The sequence below is a fragment of the Zonotrichia albicollis genome, chromosome 6, assembly GCF_047830755.1.
Source record: "Zonotrichia albicollis isolate bZonAlb1 chromosome 6, bZonAlb1.hap1, whole genome shotgun sequence".
Lineage (NCBI taxonomy): Eukaryota > Metazoa > Chordata > Aves > Passeriformes > Passerellidae > Zonotrichia > Zonotrichia albicollis.
The window spans coordinates 8,797,218-8,817,486 of record NC_133824.1 but is presented as its reverse complement, the minus strand read 5'-3'; the positions used below and the strand labels follow the sequence as shown (position 1 = coordinate 8,817,486).

At 41.1% G+C, this 20,269-nt stretch overlaps 1 long non-coding RNA gene across 1 annotated transcript in view; it reads left to right on the top strand.

Annotated features, from left to right (window-relative positions):
* The first annotated feature begins 11,804 nt into the window (after positions 1-11,804).
* Positions 11,805-20,269, top strand: part of LOC141729330 (uncharacterized) — a 78,784-nt gene continuing 70,319 nt past the window's right edge. Inside the window, exon 1 of the long non-coding RNA XR_012580710.1 lies at positions 11,805-12,086. This is a non-coding gene — a long non-coding RNA (uncharacterized LOC141729330). The remainder of the gene's footprint in view (positions 12,087-20,269) is intronic.

Sequence of the window (20,269 nt, the reverse complement as noted above, 5' to 3'; positions counted from 1 at the left end):
CTGGTATGCAGAAGGTATCCTGGGATCGGCCTGCTGACAGTAGGTGGTAGGTTAATGTTCAGTGAGATATTGCTAGAATTTTGTTAGATTAGCGCAGTAGCTGGGAGCATGGCTCCTTGTGGCTCAGACTGGCTGTCAGAGGGACTGCCTGACAGACCTTGCTACCTTCCCTGTACAGAAGGCAGCCAAACACATGGGTCTTACAGCACTGACAACTGCACTAATCTTGGCTTGGCCTTTGAAGAACATAGATAAATGCTGCTATGAAAGTTCATAAATCTACATCATAAAATAATTCAAACATTGAGGTATGGCGAAGCATTTCGCATCTCTTGGCAGCAACGTGTTCCTAAAGCAGTCCTACCAGGCTGTGCCTGTGGGTTTCTGTTGTCCCCTCTAAGTATTTTCTAGGGTCAGAAGGCATTTTTCTGGCAGCAGCGCTCTCTGCAGGGGAAGACCTGGAGATGTACACAGTGCAAAGAATTTTCTCAGCTAGACATAAGGGAAAGGCAACAATATGTTTAGGCAACAATCCTAAGAAAAAAGGTATAAGTTCTGAAGTACTTTGCCTTGAGCCTATGCTATGGATGTTTTGATGAAATCAAACAGAGATTACACTGCCTGTAACTTCTTTTATGTCACATGTTGGCACTGTAATGCCAAATTACTTCCCTGGCAGAATCTTATGCAAAATGTGGGGATGTCTCTTACTAAGGCCACCAACATCAGCAGGCATGTGTCAGCAGTTTCAACACATCTTTTTTGCTCTGAATCAGCCAGTGGATTTAGATCTTATTGCGTTCTAAAATAAAAAAAAAATTATCTCCTATTAATAAAATCCCAGTTATTATCTTTATGTTTCTAAGATTATTGTTCTGTCTTTTTGTTAACATTCAAATCCTTGATCTGTTCCTTTCCCTTTTTCATCTTAACAAATACATGCACTAGGAAGAGGAAGAAATCTCTCAGTAGGGTCTGGCAGTCCATAGTTCCTCCAGCTGAAGCACTTACACCTTGGAGTACTCTTTATCTTGCAGTCTTTGTCTCACCAAACAGTGAGAGAGCTCTCAGGAGGTCCCAGGAAGACATTGATTTAGGTTTCCATCTTTATGACTCCTAACATCAGTGCCCACACTCTGTTCCACACAGCCTGAGGTGTGCTCTCTCTTGCTTCAAATTTCCATTCTGCTCAGCCTACTGAAAACCAGTGAAGGAACGTGCTAAAAAATTCCAGTGCTTTCTTTGTTGTGATGAATGATGAGCTGCATCATGGCTTTGCTAGTACTAAGAATTCTTGTTTAGTGAGAAAATTTTGGGGGTATTACTGTATTTGCAATGTATTTTCCTGTTGCTTATTTGCAACATATTTGCTTGCTGCTTACATGAAGTCATGTAAGGTATAATCAGAGAGAAGGAGGCTAGATATATTTGCAATTTCTCTATCACTGGATATTTTAAAGGGTATTAGAAATGCATCTGTAAGGATCAACAGAGCCTGAACCCATTTGAGGACTGGAAGAGTTATCAGATTTACCTTTTTCAGCCCTTTTTCTTCCCCCAGACTATCAAGTATTGGTCTGGTGTGTTGGAAGTCCCTGGGAGCCACTAGCTGCTCATTTGAAAAGAAATGCACCTAGAGCTGTCCTGTAAGACTGACATCATCATGCTTTCATCTCAGTGCCTCCTAAGCATTTTGAGATCCTCTAATGAAAAGTTATTACATAAATGCATAGCAATCTATTCTTAAATGTTTAAATCATGACAGATTTTGAATACATATTTTTTGTGACTCAGTCATGAATTACAACAATTTGCATACAGTATTTTCGTATATTCAGCATACCTCCTTGTCATTTAGTCCTTCTTACTTGTGCTGTTGTAGCTGAATTACAGAAGCAATTTTGGAGTGCATTGCTGTTAACTTGGTGATGAGTAATCTTGCTGTACCTATAGGCAGGAAAAATTGATAATTTTTTATAATGAGGAAGGAGGAAACCAATAATCAAAGGAAACATTTCTCTATTTATGAACAAGCACATCCATTTTACTCTCTTTGTGTCCACAGCTATAGTGGCTGTCTAATGTGAATATTATTTTCTTTTGCTTATTGCTGCAGTGCCAAGGGATAAGCTAATATTAGGCCTTCACTTAATAAGGCCCTGGTCAAATGCTGAGGAACAAGCAGGGATGTCCCAGTGCACTTACAGTCTTAAAGAGAAGAACAGTGAGAAGGCGTAAAATGCAAGCATAAAAGGAAACTGAGAAGCAAATCTCTGTCTTTGAAATAAGTTTATTTGCAGAGGGTAGCTTAATATTTCTTGGGAACACCCTGCTGTTCCAAATCACCTCCTTAGCTGCCTTTTTCTGGTTTTCTCTACAAAAATTGGCCAGGTAACAGCAGCAGTCCTGCTAAGTCCCAGCTGTGGGAGAGAAGCTGACATGCGTGCAGCACCTATAGGAACCCATGCCTGTAGAGCGGTGTCCAGTGAACTGGAAATGCACAGTCCAGCTCCACACACTTGTCTAGACATCCAGAAATGTAATTCTGCCATTGTATACTGGATATTGAAGGCAGAAGCCCGTTGTCTTTGTTGTCTTCAGGAAGAATCAGAGTTAGGAACTTCCTGGGCCTGCTATGCTGATTTTGATAACAGTACCCCACTGTCCTTTTGAATGTTTTTGCAATGTCTCCTCCCACCAGGAGAGGAAATAGGTCCTCAAGATCATATATCCTGTATATAATATAGGATCCTATATATATATATATTTATATATATATATATATATATATATATATATAAAATATATATATTATATAATCCTTCTTTAATTATGAAGGATTTTAACAGTGATTCTTTCTTGCCTGGGGGACTAAGTGTTTACTCTTGAGATAAAGAATTGCCTCACAACAAAGCTGTTTTACCAGATACTGGTTTGCCCCATCCCTCTCCTGCACCTGAATATATTTTCATAATGCTTATTTTTTCTGTAATAATCCAGCATCTGCTATGCTGACAGTCTTGCACAGAGCTATTTAGAACAGCTAAGGGCTGATTTGAGTCCCAGAGCAAACAGGCTGGGTCTTTTTCCCCTTTTCCCTCCTTTTTCCTTCTACAGGTTAGCCTGGTGCTGATCTCCCCTTCTTCCAGCCCTGTTGGTGAGGACAGAAGAACTCTCTGAGGTGCATCTCCAGAGTCCCAGGGCTTTTACTCCTGGCCTCCTTGGTGGGGATGGCAGCACTGTTCAGGGTGTGCATTAGTCCTTTTCTCTCCAAATCTGTGGTGCTGGAGCAGGATTAGCTCTCAGCTAGCAGAAGTCTTGCCCCTTCATCTTTCAAAATGTGCCTGAGTCATCAGGCTTCTTCCAAGGCATCGCAGATAAGCAGTTATTGGATCCCATGTTGGTGCTTGAATCTGGTACCTGGCCTCGCCACTGGAAGTTTGGAAAATAAGTCACCATACAGGTGCAGAAAGAGAATAATTGCACCAGAAGGATTTTGCTGGAATTACTTGGTGTAAGCTTACAAACTCTGTGGGTGCATTTTAACACTCAGGCTTCAGTGGGGTCCTCTGTGTGAGGAGGCCTCCAGGCATTTTCGACTCTGGTAACATCTGTCTCTTAACAGCTCCAACTCATTTCTGCAACTAGCTCAAGCACAAGAAGACACTGATTCTCTCTTTACAACAAGTTTTAGTTAGAACAAAGTAAAATTTTAACTCTGACTTGCTTGAAGTAAAGAGTTCTGGTGAGCACTGCCAGACCTACATCTACAGGGTGAGAAACTCCATGAGCAATGGGTGCACTGCATATTTTAATTTTGGAAAGGGAGAAAATTTGTGTTCAAAAGCTCTCTCCGGTGCCAACCATCTGCTTTCAAGAACATTTCTCTTTGTGCTATTTCTATGAACTGGGGGTGAAGTGTAGCCCTTTTCAGTTATCCATTCATGGTTCCTTTCCATTTGTTTAAATTGCTCATCTATCTTGTCTATCAATATGTTTCTTCGCTTAGCACAAAGATAACAAATTCCTGTGCCCATAAACACTCTGGTCCATAACTTCTCTAACATAAATATGCTTATTAACTTTTCTACAGGATGGCTTCCATGAGGAAGATGGCCTATGTGCACACTGGAAGGAAGATAAGAGTCTGAAGTAATTGGATTAGCTGTAATAGAAAAATGAGTGAGCTGCAGGGATGGAATTCACCCAGGACTAGTTTGGAGTAGAGAATATCAGAGTGCTGCAAATCTGATAGCAAATGATGCTTGTTTAGATTGCAGATCAGGGGGCTTTGTAAGTGTATATCTAAGAATGAATCTGTATATCATCTGTAGGATGTAGCATCCATGCACCTACAGATATCTGCATACAGCATTCTTTGATGAAAGAGTGCCCTGATGAATATGTTTATTCAGGCTAAGAAAATTATAGGAATTCCACTATATTTCAGAATCCAGTAGAAATAACTGCCCACAGATTCTGAAATAGCTATGTATACTTCTTTCCTTCATCTCCTTACCTTTAGCTTTCAAATATGGAACAACTCCTGCTCCCTCAATTGGCATCAGTGAGAGGTACTGCTTCTAGGGAATCCTGTATATTTAGTTATGGGGGAGATTTTTCAGAGCTAGCTCAAAAAGAACAGCATTGGCTTTTAACCCAAGAGAGATTACTTAGAAACAATTTTTATAGAAGAGTTCAGTAATTCTTCCAGAAGAGAGGCTGCAAAAAGACAGCCAGGATAACTCACACACTGGGTACAGGATAACCCACACCTGTGACTCAGACAGATCACCTGGACAAGGTGAAGTTGCTCAGTTCTGTTGACCCATGAGGACCAATGGTACCTTGTGTTAAAATTTAAAGACTCTGCTACATTTGGCATTCTGTATTTCTGCTCTCCAGTTACTCATTACTCCTCCTGTTGACAAAAGATTCAGCTTTCCTACTGATCTCCTTCCTGGAGCAGAGGTAATTATTGCCCACAGTGAAATCCAGGACCTGGCTCATGGAGACCTGAAGATTCATGTTCAATGCTGTGGCAGGTGCCCCAAGAGCCAGTTCTCTGGGGCCTCTTGACAGCTAGTCTCAGCCAACACTGCTATAATATCTGCCTAGGGCTGTGTTGCCAGGGATGGGGCTTTGTTTCCAACCCCTCTTTGCCCTGTTTTGCTTTAATTTGATTTATAGTTGCCTCTGATAGCTGAGATTAATGTGGATTTTTATTTTACAGGGGAGCATGGCGTTAATTTTCAGATTATTTATCGCTCCAGCCACATAAAGGAGATAAATCACCTTAGAAAGAAAATGTACTCCTGCATGCAGTCAGCTCAGTAAGTTTGCCTAAACTCATAAAAAGTTGTCATTTAATCTCTGTCTGGGGTTAAGTCCTGTGAAACTGTGACTGAGCAGTACAACAGCAGTAAGCAGGAGCACAGGACAGGAAATGCCTGCATCCACCTTTCAGAAGTACTCAACCCTTACTACTTTCCACAGGCCCTTAAGCTTTTATTCAATGCTTAGTGGAGATAAATATAACATACCCACAGCTCTCTCTTGAATGGAATAAATTGATTTATGTATTTATTTACATAGCTATATAACAATATATTTTAATGTAATATAATGTAATGTATTTTTAATGTGATATAGCAATGTGTTTTTTTAAAAAAAACCTACTCACCTGCAAATGGCTCTCCGTATAAAGAAAGGATCAAGATCTCCAAAGACAACTAATGATTTTGAGCAATGAATTTGAGTTTCTCAGCCTAAAACAACACCACCAGCTTCACTGAGACGCCCATTCACCAAAACATTTTTCTGAGTATCATTCATGCCTTCCATTTTACACCAGATCAGTACTGGTCTGACTGCTTACATTTTCAGATAATTTTCCTCCCAGGCATATATGAACCTATCTATTTTTCTACCTCAACATCACCTGCAAGTTATCTTGGTATATATTGACTTCTCAATCTGGCTGGAACTGGCCATTTTGAGATAGATTTGTAGTAAAAACTTGATTTTATTCTGTACAACCAACCACTCTATTCCTCATCCTTGTGTTGCAGTCAGTTTACGTGTCTATTTAGAAGAATAAGAAACAAATATGCCTTGTTATCTTGCTTATATGTAGTGAGAGACCCAGTTGAGGGTCATCCAGAGTGGCAATGACATCCACTACCTTTACATTCATGTACCTATACTGCTTTTGCACTTTGCAGTCCATGCTGATTTTGGAAGACTTTCATACAGAGGATAGTTGGAATAGTTGCTGTTATTGCCTACATGGCATCCAACAGCTCCATGGTGCTGTTTCTATGCTTATATATTTATTTCAAATAAATTTAACAGATCACTTCTATTTGTCAGCAATTTACATTTATTTATAAATAAAAAACCAAAATTTTTTTATTTATAAAACTTGTCATGTCTCCAATCCTGGGTATTGAACTACTGGAGAAAAACTGGTGTTTTCATTCATCCATTCAACTGCTTTTGGTGAACATCCCAAAATGTCATGTTTGATTTTGCTTTCAGATTCTCACAGAATCTGTTCTAAGGAGATCTGGATAAAATTAAAATAACCATTAGATGAGAGGGTTGTTTTACTGTGATTAAGTAAAGCAGAGCAGGCTTTTGCTGCAGCTCAGAAGAACAAGAATCAATCCCCTGCTTGTTTCAGCTCTGTGCCCATTCATATCTCTGGATACTTATGAAAAGCATTACTCATAAATCAGAGAATACCCTAACCCTTTTGCTCAGTACACATGCATTTGAGATCTGTATAGCTTAAGCATCTCTGTGCTCGGCAGAACAACTGGAGGAGCTTGCAAGTGTAGCAGATAGAAAAATAGCTAAACACAGGGACTGGAGTGCACTCATGGCTGTCACAGACCCAAACCTGTGATGTGGTCACTGTAAAAAACAGGAGAGAAAGGCCCCCTTCTAAAATTAAACAAAACAGAACAAGTGTGAACTGAAGTGATAAATTACAGAAGACTTCATGTGGAGAACTCAAATAAATCTCTAAATATTTTTAGCACACTCACTTTTCTTTCAATAGCTCACCAGGAGGTTCAGTGGTCTCACCTGGCATCTTATTAATCCTGCACTGATTGGTGAGCATGCAGGAATGGAGCAGCACTGGCATCTGGGTTAATCACAACTTCTAGGAAATCGTGAAAATGACACAGGAGACACTTCACACATGGTGAGCTGAGGTTTTGCTGCAAAAAAGGTCTCTGTTTTCACAGCAGGTGGTCAATAAATCTAGCACTGTTATGGATCATAGCTATAAGTCAGGTTTCAAATTTTCCCAACTGCAAGAAGCATCTGTCTTATTTGGAGTCTGAACACAATCTTTGCTGCAAGTGCAAGATTTAGTTTCTCCTGCATTTGGGTTGCTTACTTTTATTTGTATCTTTGCTTTGAATTGTAATATTTCAGAAGACTATTTTTGATCAATACAATCCCTATGCAGTGCCAACTGATTTCCTTATTTTGAACTAAAAATTTCTTTCATAAGCAATTCCCAATAGAAATGTTCCTTTTAGTCTTATGCACTACTTGGATTTTTCCTCAGGGATGAAATGTTATTTTTCTTTTTAATTCTCTCTAAACTGCTGACACTAATGCTCTCTATAAAACTTGTTGTAGGCCCTGCTCTGTATCTTGTCTATATTTGGGATTAAGGAGAATTATTATCATGTGGTCCTAAAGCAGCTTTTTGAAGTCTTGAGTACACTCTCCTGTCAGGTGAGTACTGATTATATATTATAGAAAAAAATGGTTTTAAAAATAGATCCAAGAGTGAGAAAAATCTGAAGGCTTGAGATGAACTGTTAGGAGAAACAAGACTGGGAGGAATTTGCTGTAAGAGAAAAATCCCAGTTCCCAAGGAGGATGCTCAAGTGTATAATGCTCTTCATTCTGAATGGAAGCAGCTGTGGCCCAAGAGGTGACCCAGTGGGGCTAAACACCATGAGAGCCCAGGACACCTGAGCTCACTTCCCATCAAAATACAAAATTTGGAATCTGAAGGTTTGATTCCATTCAAGGGGACTGGGAACATTCACAGCACAAACCAGTGCCCCACTCAGAGAGCTCAGTGCAGAGGCACACACATGCTACATACATAAATATACACAATCTTTTGGGAAACATATCAAGCTGAAAATCCACCCTTTGAACCAGGCTCTTTCCAGACACCCCAAATCAGACACCTAAATATGGAAACAGCCTCAAAACCAACCTGTTTTAAAGGCATTAGTTTGGCATTTTTGCTGCTTTTAGAAGTATGTGAACTCACAAAGAAATATTTCATGCCTTACACTTAAAGTGATTTCAAAGGCAGTCACTCGCTGAAAAAAGAAAAAGAAGGTACACTGCCTCTTGATAGTCTTTAAAACACAAGTAAAACAGAATTCTTTGTGTTTTGTGAAGGAGAAACCTCAGAAGTTAAACATGCAGGTCATGGAGAAAAATGCTTTTTAGTGCAAAAAGAAAGGTTATTCTGAATGTTGTCCTCCTGAAACTGGTATTCCTCACCTCAAGTATGGTGACTGTTCAGAATTTATAATCCTGAGAGTTTTAACTAGAGCAAAATATATATAAATGGATCAATATGTTTAATTGCAAATATGACAGAGATAAATCCTTCAGTGAATCACTGGCTCAACTTCTTGCTTGAAGTTAACAGTAATTTAATTAGATTTGACTTCAAAAAATACCTTAGCATGATTTAATGGTATAAATAATGAGCTGTTCAAATTGCTCACTGAAAACGTATTATTTAAAGAGGTATTTTAAATGTAAGCAAAGAGTAAACAAGCTGTGTATTTGATGGGTTACACATTTTATTCCCAGCAGACCATTTCACACTGGGGAGTATCACTAACTTGTCAGTGTGATAGAGTGGCATGAACAGGAGCATCAAAATTGGTGGTTGTGAGGCAGAACGTTTGTGATCTTGGGAAAGACATTTCACTTTGCTCTGTTTTTTCATCTGTAAAACAGAGAGCAGGGGAAAAGTAATGAAGCTCTTCTGGGGTCTGCAATAAGTTAATATTTGTAAAACACTTGAGGGTTGTAAATGCAAAAGGTGTTAGAGAAATGTTGTAACTTCAATTATTTCTAATTTTTTTTTTCAAGTAGGGATCAGAACCTCAGATTTGGTAGGAGTTTGTAGCTATATTTGTTCTTTTCTGTCTTCCTTCTTTTACTACTTCTATCTTCTTGGAGTTTTTGAGCAATTTAAAATCAAACTGGCTGAGAGCTTGTGAAGGTAATGCTTTGAGAAGTGTTTTATGTTTATTGAATACTGCTCTAAACCTTTTGCCAAACTTCTCTGACTGTCTGAGGTTGCCAGTAAAGTTTTGGGGGTTTTTTTTTCTGTTTTGAACTCTTGAGAATATCTTATCAGTATTTCTCCCATGCATCTAGCTCAGAGTACATGAACAACTGTAAGCCCTTCTAAAAGTCTCATTGAATGAGTTTTTTGGGGCCTTACAACATGACATAGAACACCGCATGCTGAATCTTTGTCCTTCCTCTGGTTCCTCCGTGTTATGGCTCCTGGGGACCTGGTGACCCCCTGCAGTGTCCTGTGTGCTGCAGGATAATTCCTGGTCAAGAAATATTTGTATTCACTGTAGGTAGGACAATTATAATTCATATTCCCTTCCAAAGAAAAGCTATTGGTACATTATTTAAAAAAAAAAAAATTCTTCTATGCTTGATTAGTGCTGGCTGTCATAAGACCCAGACTGCTGGGTCGTAAGCCTCAAGTCTGACATCTCTTTTTTTCTTGTAGTCATTAAAAGCCTTTCAGGAAGGCAAATTTAGTAGCAAGACATCAGTGAAACACAGGCTAACTCCCATTGCGTAATGGTAACCTCTGTCTCTGGGAGTTATTAGCCAGGGTGACAGGCTATGCACTTATTTATTCTTCCAGTGGCAGTGAGATCAGAGCACAAAGGTCCCTTGGGGACTGTTCCATCTCAGTCCTAACTGGGGTATTTAATAGTTTCTACCACAGACCTATTAAGGTTGATTGTGAATTCTGTCCTATTATCTAGAAACCACTGTTCAGCAAAGTGACAGCCAAATCTTTTAGAATATTGTTATTTTTTGTAAACTAGCCTAAGGCATTTGGGTGAGAAAAAGGGAGAAATAATTGCTTAGTACTGGAAGAGACTCAGGTAAAATTTAGAATTCATCCCTATCTATTAAAGTGGAATAATTTCTATATTGTATATTCAGAAGAATAACGAAAAATTAGATTTGTACTTACAGAAGGAAATGTCCTTTTTTCTTTAATTGGTTCCTACTTGGAGAACACCTGTCAGCACATTCTTTGACTGCATTTCAGTCTAATCCACCATTTAGGTGTTTCAGCCTAAAAACATCTTAGTGATTAAATTCTCTCTCTGCAGTACATGTCTCCAGGGGACTCCCTCCCCCTGGCACTAAAGCACACCTTGTCATCTCAGAGTTCAAAGCCCACTCCTAGTCAGTGCATTGCCAGAATTCAAGAAGTGTAATGTTTTTACAAGACTGTGATTTTTTTCTTGCCAAGGGTGCTGACTTTTTGTTCCAGTATGAATATATGATGCAAGACCAAACTGAAAAGCTCTAAGTCCTCAGAAGTCCTCCAAACATTACCTGCTTGATGTTGTTCAACAAATAGATAAGACTGAAAGTCCAATATAAACAAAACTTTTCCTCATGTGGTTTACTGAAGCATGATTTGCAAAAATAAAAGAAAAAATTAAAGAAGCTTGGCCTTCTCTGCTGCTTTTTAATGAGTAAAACTTGACAAATATCTATTTCCATAATCTGGCATTGTCACAGTCACATAACAAACATGTGCAGACTATCTCATTTATCAGTCTATTTTCTGGGTGTCTTCTTTATAGCTCCCATAAAAGTGTTGTAAAGCCCAAGGTGCCAGCCTGCATGGTGCTTTGGGCTGGTTGGCATTTCCACCAGATATTCTCTGGAGGACAGAGGGTACATAAAGATAATGGATAGAAGGGGCTGCTTTAGGTGAGAGGAAAAAAAATACAGACATCCTAAAAACCACAGTGCATTTAAGGTATGGTTTGAAAGTATAGTAAATCCGAGCTATCCTACAGTCAGCGTGGCACATTCCTTCTTGTGACATACATTCTACCACAGCAGTAACATCCAACCAATCACCTTCACTCCTGTTTTTCTTGTATTGCCTTTATTTGCCAGGGCATTGTGCCAGATTTGGTAGTGTCTCTGAAGCAGCAGGTCAGGATATAGATGTCTGACAAAGAAGAGAGGTCATGTGGAAAGAGCTGGTTATTAATTTTGAAGAAAAATGTGTGCTCATGTCAATAATAGCCAAACAAGAGGGGGGCCTTAGGTAAAGTGGACGTATGGAGGGACAAACATTGACTGTGTTAAGCATATAACCTGCATATAGATCAGCAAGAGTTTTCTAATTAACTTCAAGGGGAAATGTGTTAGTTGTGAGTCTAGAAGGTGATGATTTAAGAACCTTTGCTATTGTACAGCTGCTGCTATATGAGGGAACACACAGACCAACCAGCTTTATGTATATCCTCTTACCCTACTTCATATATCACTTCTTACCCATAGAGCACTCCAGAGAGACTGTGCTCTTGCAGCTTTGTGGAAAAGAATGAGACAACTGGTACCCAAGCAAAATGTCCTGAAATATGTTCTTACATTAAAAAAAAAAAAAGTATTCTCTTGCCTTGTTCAGCTCCTGTCTATAAATCTTCTTTCCTTGGCAGGGTTATTAAGAACAACTGGCTGAAGCAGCACTGTTGTTAGCTGAGATTCTTGCTGTCCTATGAACCTGTCAGCCAAGTTACTGGAGTAAGTATAGAGAATCAATAGTCTTTTTGGCAAAGAAAAAGAGCTGACATTGATTCTTCCAACTCTGGCAGGTGCCTTTCATACTGTGCCCTTTGATGTGTGATCAAGGCCTGCCTATGGCCCCATTGCAACCTTGTGGGGTGTTCAGCATAGGAGGAAGGAGAGTCCTGCAAAGCCACAGTCTTCCCTATCTTTCACAAGCTAAGGAATGGGTGAGTTTGATAGAACTTCACACTTTCAAAGGGATAGATGGGATTGGGTGAAAAGGCTCCTCTTACTCTTTCCTGTCTTGGATGTCTGACCATCTGGCAGTGTTCTGTGAGTGACCTCAGTGGACTCCTGGAGAAGTCTTCTGTCATAATATATCTGACTGGGTAATAAGGTACGGTCCAGAAACCACCATTAAATTAATAATTGTAGACTACAGTCCCAGGCTATGTCACAGAATAACAAAACTTGAATTTGCAAATGAGTCAGGTTACTGAGAATTAACACAGGCACAACCAGAGAGGTGGTCTACTTACATTGTGATAAAAACACCAGGCAGACTCATTATATAGTTCCTTTGCCCCCATACTTTCCTGTCACCGCTCCTAAAAAACACTAAGTAATATCATGTTTGGCTGATGTTGCTTTGCAGACCTTTTGGGTACTTGCTTTTTCTCAGCTCAGCTGCATTTTGAAATGTTATGCACCTCTGCAAAAGCCCAGTCAGAGGTGGATAGAGGTTTTACTTTGTAATGATTATTCTAAATCCTAAATGCCACCTAGTAAAACAATCTCTCATAATTTGACTGCATTAAGTATTCTTTGTTAGTTCATTAACCTTGGCATTGTCAGCATGTTGCCACAATCAAATACAATTTATTCCATGTTGTGCAATGAGAGCTGAGGGCAGATCTCACACTGGGCTGTCATCTAATGGACCTCAAGCACCTGCTAAATGCAACAGTGCACCGTGCTCACTATGGGCATCTAGCAAGGGGAGAGAATGTATGTGCTGGAGATGACCTGGTATAAATTCAGGTGCTGAGCTGGGCACACCCAGTCCTTTGATCACAGTTTCATCAAATATCTGACAAACTTTCTGAAGCCCAGACTGGCTTCCCTCTTGAGCTACAGCTAAACTAGAATTCCCACAGGACTGTTTCAATTTTGCTTACTTGAATGCTGTTCTCAGAGGAGGAGAGAACTGATGTACAGGCTTTGCTCAACATCTGTGGTACTTTTCAAACCACAGATAATCAGTGGAAAATGCAAAATGATATAATTTGCATTAGAAAGATAACTGAAAAGCCTCTTACTCATATTAGTGGGCAAAATTTAGCCCTTTGATGTAAGAACAACAAAAGAATATTAAGGGCAAATTCTGCTTTGTGTAATATGTGCTGATAGAAGAGCTGAAGCCAATGACATCTTGCACATTTCTGCCACCTTTTTTCATGTTGACCTGCCTGTGGCCAGCTTCCCAAGGTCCCTGTGCAGCAACATGTGATGAGAAAAGCCTCAGGCCCAGTTGCTTGGAAAGGATAACTACCTCTGTGCAGGGAGTGAAAAAGACATGCTAAAGCCAAGCACCCTCACCAGTGCTGCAAAGGGAAGGAAAGGGAAAAAAAGCACCCTGAGAAACTTCTTTTCAATCTTGTTATAGTAAGAATAATTGAACAGAGCAAAGTGTCATAAGCAATTTGTCTCCGTGTGACAGACAACAGATCTGTTTTGAAGGTGATGATTACACTGACTTCCCAGCAGAAGCTCAATCAAATCTGTGGTTATATGGTTTCCTTCCAAACTGGAGAACACAGCAGTGCTGCTGTTATTTGATAATGATTTTGTGGGTATGAATTTATCACATGCTTTCTACTTGGGCTTCCATTCAGTGGTTTTGTCAGTCCAGACTCCATGAGCAGGACCACCCCATCTCAGCCAGACATGTCAGCTTGCTTCAATCCTGACTTTCTGCCTGGTTTGGACAAAGAAAATACAATATTCCACAGTATTTAGGTCATGTCAGTAGTTTTTAGGAGTCATCATCTCCAGTGTTGCTTGTGCTCAGGAGATAGCATGGTAAGAGGAAAGTGCTGTATCTCATAGGCTGTAGTGTGTTAAAGGAAGATAAAGCCAGTTATGGACACTTATGCAAACAGAAGAATAATACTAAGCACTCTGAGCTCAGTAAATTGTGGTTTTGGTTTACCTTCTGGACCTTCCCTACAGCCCATATTCCTCAAGATCACTCGGTTTTCCACCAGCTATTAGTCTTTACAGATAAAAGATTAATTCTGTTTAAAAATGTAAAAAAAAGCATTTGTGTTTATTGAAAAAAAAACAACGTTAAGATGATAAGATTTCACAGATGAATCTGACTCTTATGGCAATCAACAAGCCTTTCTGTTACCTAAGATATCCTTTTCCAGAACTTCAGGTTTTTATCCATCCTCTTAAGTCACTTTATTACTGCATCTGATTCAAAACACTCTGCTAATAGTAAAAGCAGGCCTACTGCTTTTTTCTGCTTAGTACCTATTTCTTGATTTCATTTTGGTGTCTGTCCAGAGTTCTTTACTTTTTATTTGCACCAGTTAATATTCCAAGCTGCCTATCAGATACCAAACTTTCAGCTAGAGGCATAATGATATTTTATTGCTAGCGATTTGCCCATTTGAGCCTATAAACCAGCAATCAGCATTCTGATGACAAATAAGGCAGGTATTTATTATTGCAAATAATGGACATAAGTTGGACTTCACCTGCTTACTCAGATTATTGCTGAGTTACGTCAGCATGCACAAAATCAAGTGTTCTGACATCAGAGACTAATATAACTTCCATGGAGACAGTAGATCTGTTTGAAAGTGTAACTTAAATGAACAAAGTGGTTCCTTCTGCTCTTGTTGAACTAAATGGGAAAAAAAACACTAAATCAACAGGATCATGATCCGGTCACCTGGGGAGTGCCTATTTACAGAGACACCAGTTCTTCACAGAATCAAAGAATATGTTGAGTTGGAAGGGACCTACAAGGCTCATAGAGTCCAGCTCCTGTCCCTAAACAGAAAAATCCCCGAGTCACACCATGTGCCTGAGAGCATTCTCCAAACTCTTCCTGAACTCTGTCAAGCTTGGTGCTGTCACCACTGCCCTGGGGAGCCTGTTCCAGTGTCCAGACCCCCTCAGGGTAAAGAGTCTTTTTCTAATATTCAATCTAAACCTCCCCAGACGCAACTTCAGGCCATTCCCTTGGGTCCTGTCACTGTCACCAAAGAGAAGAGATCCATGTCTACTGCTTCTCTTCCCCTCACAAGGAGGCTGTAGACTGCAATGGAGCATTGGCAATGAGGCAACCGAGGCTGTAGTTGCTATCTCAGTGAATAATTAATAGCTATTTCTGGGTTGGGTATTTTATTATTTATCAAAAAACACCACTTCATCAAGGCTAAGGAGTCTATTAAAAACCTTTTGCTTTTGAGAAAGCCTATGCCTTACAAAGTGTAATGAGAACAAATGCCTGAACCTTGAGTGTTTCAGAGACAAGGTCCCCAGTTGGATGGAAGGTTGTTTAACTTTTTTCACACTGGCAGTGGCCTTGGGAAACAGGTATTACCTAGCAAGGTTACTGCTGTTGGCTTTGTTGGAATTTCTCAGAGATTGAGAAATAGGGTTGGGGGTGGGGGGAACATGGGGAGAAACCCAGGGCAAACATTTACCCAAGTTGCAGGTCATGTTACCACCTAGGCAGCACCAGCTGGGCTGGCTCAAGTTGTAGCAGTAAAGCTTTGATAGTTCCACTACACCAGCAGAGAGTGGGAGAACCAGGACATACTCCCTTCAGGCTTGTGCTCTCTGTGCTTGGTGTGGAGACCCCTTTCTTGGGCAGAGTTTGTGGCAAGGCATTGCATCTGCTGATTGACTTGACAGGCTGTGCCCTCTGTAATGCTTAACAGGCCTCCTGGTCCCTGGGAGAAAATAACTCGCTCTTTAGATATAAGAATACTCCTACTTATTATGTTCCCCTCAGCCCTGATAGGTCTGACTGCAAACACAGCAAGGTGGAATGCTCCCTTTTGCCTCCTGGAACAATGAGTTGTGTGCCAGTGGCCAGGCAACCAGTGCTCTGGGAAAAGGGTCAGTGGGTGCACACTGCCTCATGCAGGAGGGAGGGTCTCTTGTCTGCTTCCTTCCTACTGTAGCAGAACACGCTCAAGGCCTTAATAGTCACAGCCACCTGCTAAAGGTCTTAATTTACTTACTGACTTTTGGAAAACACGTATACACAGAGGGCAGCTGGGTAAGGTTCATCCAGAGCCTTCTGATGTGGTGTTTGAAGTGTCAACTTACAGCCATACTGGAAGCAAGCTTGAACACATGTATCTGTGGGTGTGTGGGAGAGCTCCTTCGGGCCCTGGTGTGAGTTGAGCATCCTGACCCTGGCCTCTGCCCCTTGTTCCACTCAGCCTACCTCCCTGCCCAGGGAGGTCCAGGAGAGGCAGCCCATTGCACTCTGTTCCTGCTGCCAGCATCCACAAGGCAGAAATTGCTAAACATTGTTTTGACTCCAGCTGGCCAGGAGAATGAGTCTCAAAATCACCTTAGCTCCGTGCATGCAGACAAGGAAGTCATAATATGTCTGCATGTATCACATCCTTGGTATTGGGAAGGCATTTGTAGTAAAGCTGGAGGTGACTGGGATCGGACTCCTAAGACTGCAAATTAATGTAACTTGCAGGGACATCACTAAGTCCAGAGAAAAACAGATGGCACTGCTCACTGAAGAGCTTCAGAATAGGAAAAGTCAACTTTTAGTACACTGCAGTCATGCTTAACTGGCAATATTTCTTTGCAAATGGATAAACCAGGCAGTTGTAGAGGCAATGGTGAGCCCATAAATTGCTTGCATGTTTTTGCAGAATGGCTTGCTACTGCTTTATGGTCAAAAATGTACTTTCTGCAGCAGCTCTCAGTCAATGCTCCTGAAAGCTTTAACAGGGTAGAGTCTACTGTCTGACTATTGCCACAGATTAATCAGTCCCCATCTCCTCCAGTTTTTGCTCTGAAGTCTTTAAATACATTTTGTTTTTACTTTGGGGAAATCTATTCCTGAAGTTTGTTTGTTTGCATTTTTTTGTTTCATTTTGTAGCACTGAGCACTGTTGAAATATTCTTTCCCATGTTGTTCCTGTGCACTGTGCTTTTTAAATTCCATGTAGCTTCATATTTGTTCAGGCAGAAATGCTTAAAATCCCTGGCAAGGGGTGGTGTTGTCAGGGGTAATCACCTCCCTGCAGAGATGAGAAGTACAAGGTGTAAATGAGCACCTCTGCTCCCAGAGGCCGTGTTAGCCAGCAGCAGCCACGCTCCAGGATGCGTCTTAGAGGTATTGTGGAATGTCTTGTTTTTCCACATAAATCATTTAAATAAATTATCATGATGGCTGGAAGCTGCTAGCTGATACTAAAATGTCTCAGATGAAGACAGAAAGATAAATCTTTTAAGCACTTACCATCATGACATGTTCCATTAGGCCCTTATTTAATTAGCAGCAAGGGGCAGTGTCAGGGAGGGGAGCAATGGGGTTGTGAAAGGATTGTCTCCTTTAGAAGGAGGGCATTGAAGTGTGGATTGAGGGACAAGCTCAAGTCAGTACTGTTTCAAAAGAGTGAAGCTTCCTGGCATGCCAGCCCTGTTCTGTAGGGGTACCCGAGGTGGCTTTAACTAGCCTGCTGGGGCAAGCTTGCCAGCATGCACACCCCTGTGCAAGCCAGAGTTCTGCTGCTTTGCCAGCTCCTAGTGTCATTGTCACAGGAGATCTTCTAGCCTTGTTCTCCCTTCAGATCACAGGGAAGGTGTCAGCCTCATCTGCATGGATGAGATTTCATCTGGATCTGTCCCCTGACAAGCATGATGACTTTAGTCTATCTAGGTCTGAGGGGCAGTTTTACTTTTTGCACTTTTAAATTTAACTTTTATTTAATTTTTATTTGATTTTTTTATTTAATGTACAGACAAATACCACTTCCCATCCATCATTTTTGTGATGAAAAAAGTCTGTTGAAAGACATTGGGCAGGCTTGGATACCACTAGCTCAAAAAGAGAGTACTGGGGCACATGTAGGGAAGGAGATCTGCTGTACCTTAGCCAACCTCTTCAAGCAGGTTGCCAAGGGCAAAACACCAAGCTGTGGAAAACAAAGCTTAAAGAGTGTGTTCAAAATGCTCCAGAGCCTGGGTCTGTCAGGTGCGGACCATGTCTAGGGGCTCTCACAGAACTCAACGCTTGGCAGGCCTGGTTGTGAGTTGTCGTTTACGGCAGGTGAGATTGCAGGGGAAGGCACACTCTGTAATTCACGCACTCGCTTTCACAAATCAGCCACAGGTGGTACACAATCAGAAGTGGTCTCCGACAGCCACGAGCATGGCTCTGCTCACACTGCTCCAGAGCCACCCCTTCCAGACAGCTCACCATCCACAATCCCCTGCACACGAGAGGGCAGTTCTGTCAGCTCTCCATCACCCACAACTGCTTTATCTGCAGTGAGGTGGACCTGCTGGACCTGCTCAGGTACCTCTGGCACAGTCTGCAGTGGGCTTTTCCCCTTTTAAACCCCAGCCTGTCGGGCATCAGGGTCCCTGGATTAATCCCCTGGATACTTCTCACTGCACCAAACATTGCATCCTGAGGTGTCACCCCTGCAGTGAGTTCACAAATAGTTTTTATTCCCTCATAATGGCAGTGTGAACAGGGACTGATCCCAACTACCTTCCTGTTTGATGTGCAAAACAAAACAGGAGAGCTCAGGATTATGCACTTAAAAAAGGTGTCTCCATGTATTTAAATGAAGGAGGGTGCATGAATTCATTATGATCTGAAAGCTCTTCTACACTGCCTCAGTAGGTACAACAGCTTCAGATGAGCCTCAGGACTAGTTGCTAATGCATATAGTTGAGAAAGTTTTTTTTTTTCCTGTGTCTACATACAGCTGCAGAGCTCCAGCTTCAAAAGAGCATTCATGCAAAAGGAGGTACACTAAATGAAGCCAAAAGCTGCAAAAATATCATCAACCTAATTTACTTCTCAGTTGCACCACTGCAGTTCTCAGGACTTCCCTTCTGCTATGTAGAGAGGAAACAAACTCTGCCTTGGTTTAGGCATTATTAGTGACATAATGGAAATAATAAAGCTTAGCAGACATTTTTTAATTGCACAGAAAATAATATCTACAGTATCATAATTTAAAAACTTAAAAGGTTCACTATGATCATAAGATTGCTATGATCATCTTTTCTGACTCCTTCGTTCCATTTATTTTTAATTTTTTCAATCATTTAATAGAGAATTGTGTCTTGCTGTAATTTTCATAAGCCTGCAAGCAACAATCACGCCTTGCTACTTCTTGCAAGGAATTGGAATCAGACCCACAGTTAAATCTGTCAGGTATTTGTATTTAGGTATGTAGGAAATTAAGAGCCCTGTAGCTGCGATTAAAACACCTCAAACTTCTTGCTCATTTTTATATGCTGTCTTTATAAGTCTGTGCAGGGAGACAGCACTTATCTTAAAATAATTTTTCATCCCTGTTAAGGAAGCATTTTCCCTGCACCTTACACAGGGGTTGCTCCTCTTGCTCTGGCAACTGCAAAAATTTGGTGGCTCTACAAAACATGGTTTCAGTATTCCAACCCTCATGACCTCAGGTGGTTTCAAATCCACTAGTGGGACAAGCTGTTGGCAGCATGAGCTCTCAAACCTTGTCGGGAGGTGAGAAAATTCCCAATATAAAATGGTGGGAATTTTGTACAAGACACACTGAGAGGACAACAAGCTACACGTTACTGTAACATGGCTGGCACTAGGGCAAGTTCTGTCCTGTGTCCTGGGGTGGGACCTGCACACAGGCTCTGGCACGTCCCCTCCAGCAGCCAGCCCTACTGCCATCAGCAGCCTGAGATGCAGGATGCCCTGGCACTGGTCTCAGCTGAGCAAGACGGAAAGTGAAACTGCATACTCCTGATCCCTTGTGAAACTTCCTACATGGAATGATCAAACCCCAACTCACTTCCCTTCACAGGACCAAACCCTGGGAAGTGAAATCCTTTGAAGTCCTGTTTTCAAGGGCAGGTCAGTTCACTGCACATCCCAAGATGCAGGCAGAGCATATTTTAAAGACAGTCCTTTACTTCTGAGATGAAAAGGTCATGAATATCAGTCACTCTCAAATTCAAAAGACTGCTTCATTCCAAACAGGGAGGTGAAATGTCACAGGCTGAAAATGTCACTGCAGCCAGTGCTTTGTCCTGAGAGTGTCAGAAACGCTCACTGTTAATACAGAGACCCCTACAGTTACTGAACAACAGCCCCCACTGGGACCAGGGCTCTTCCCGTAAGTCCTGCAGAGCT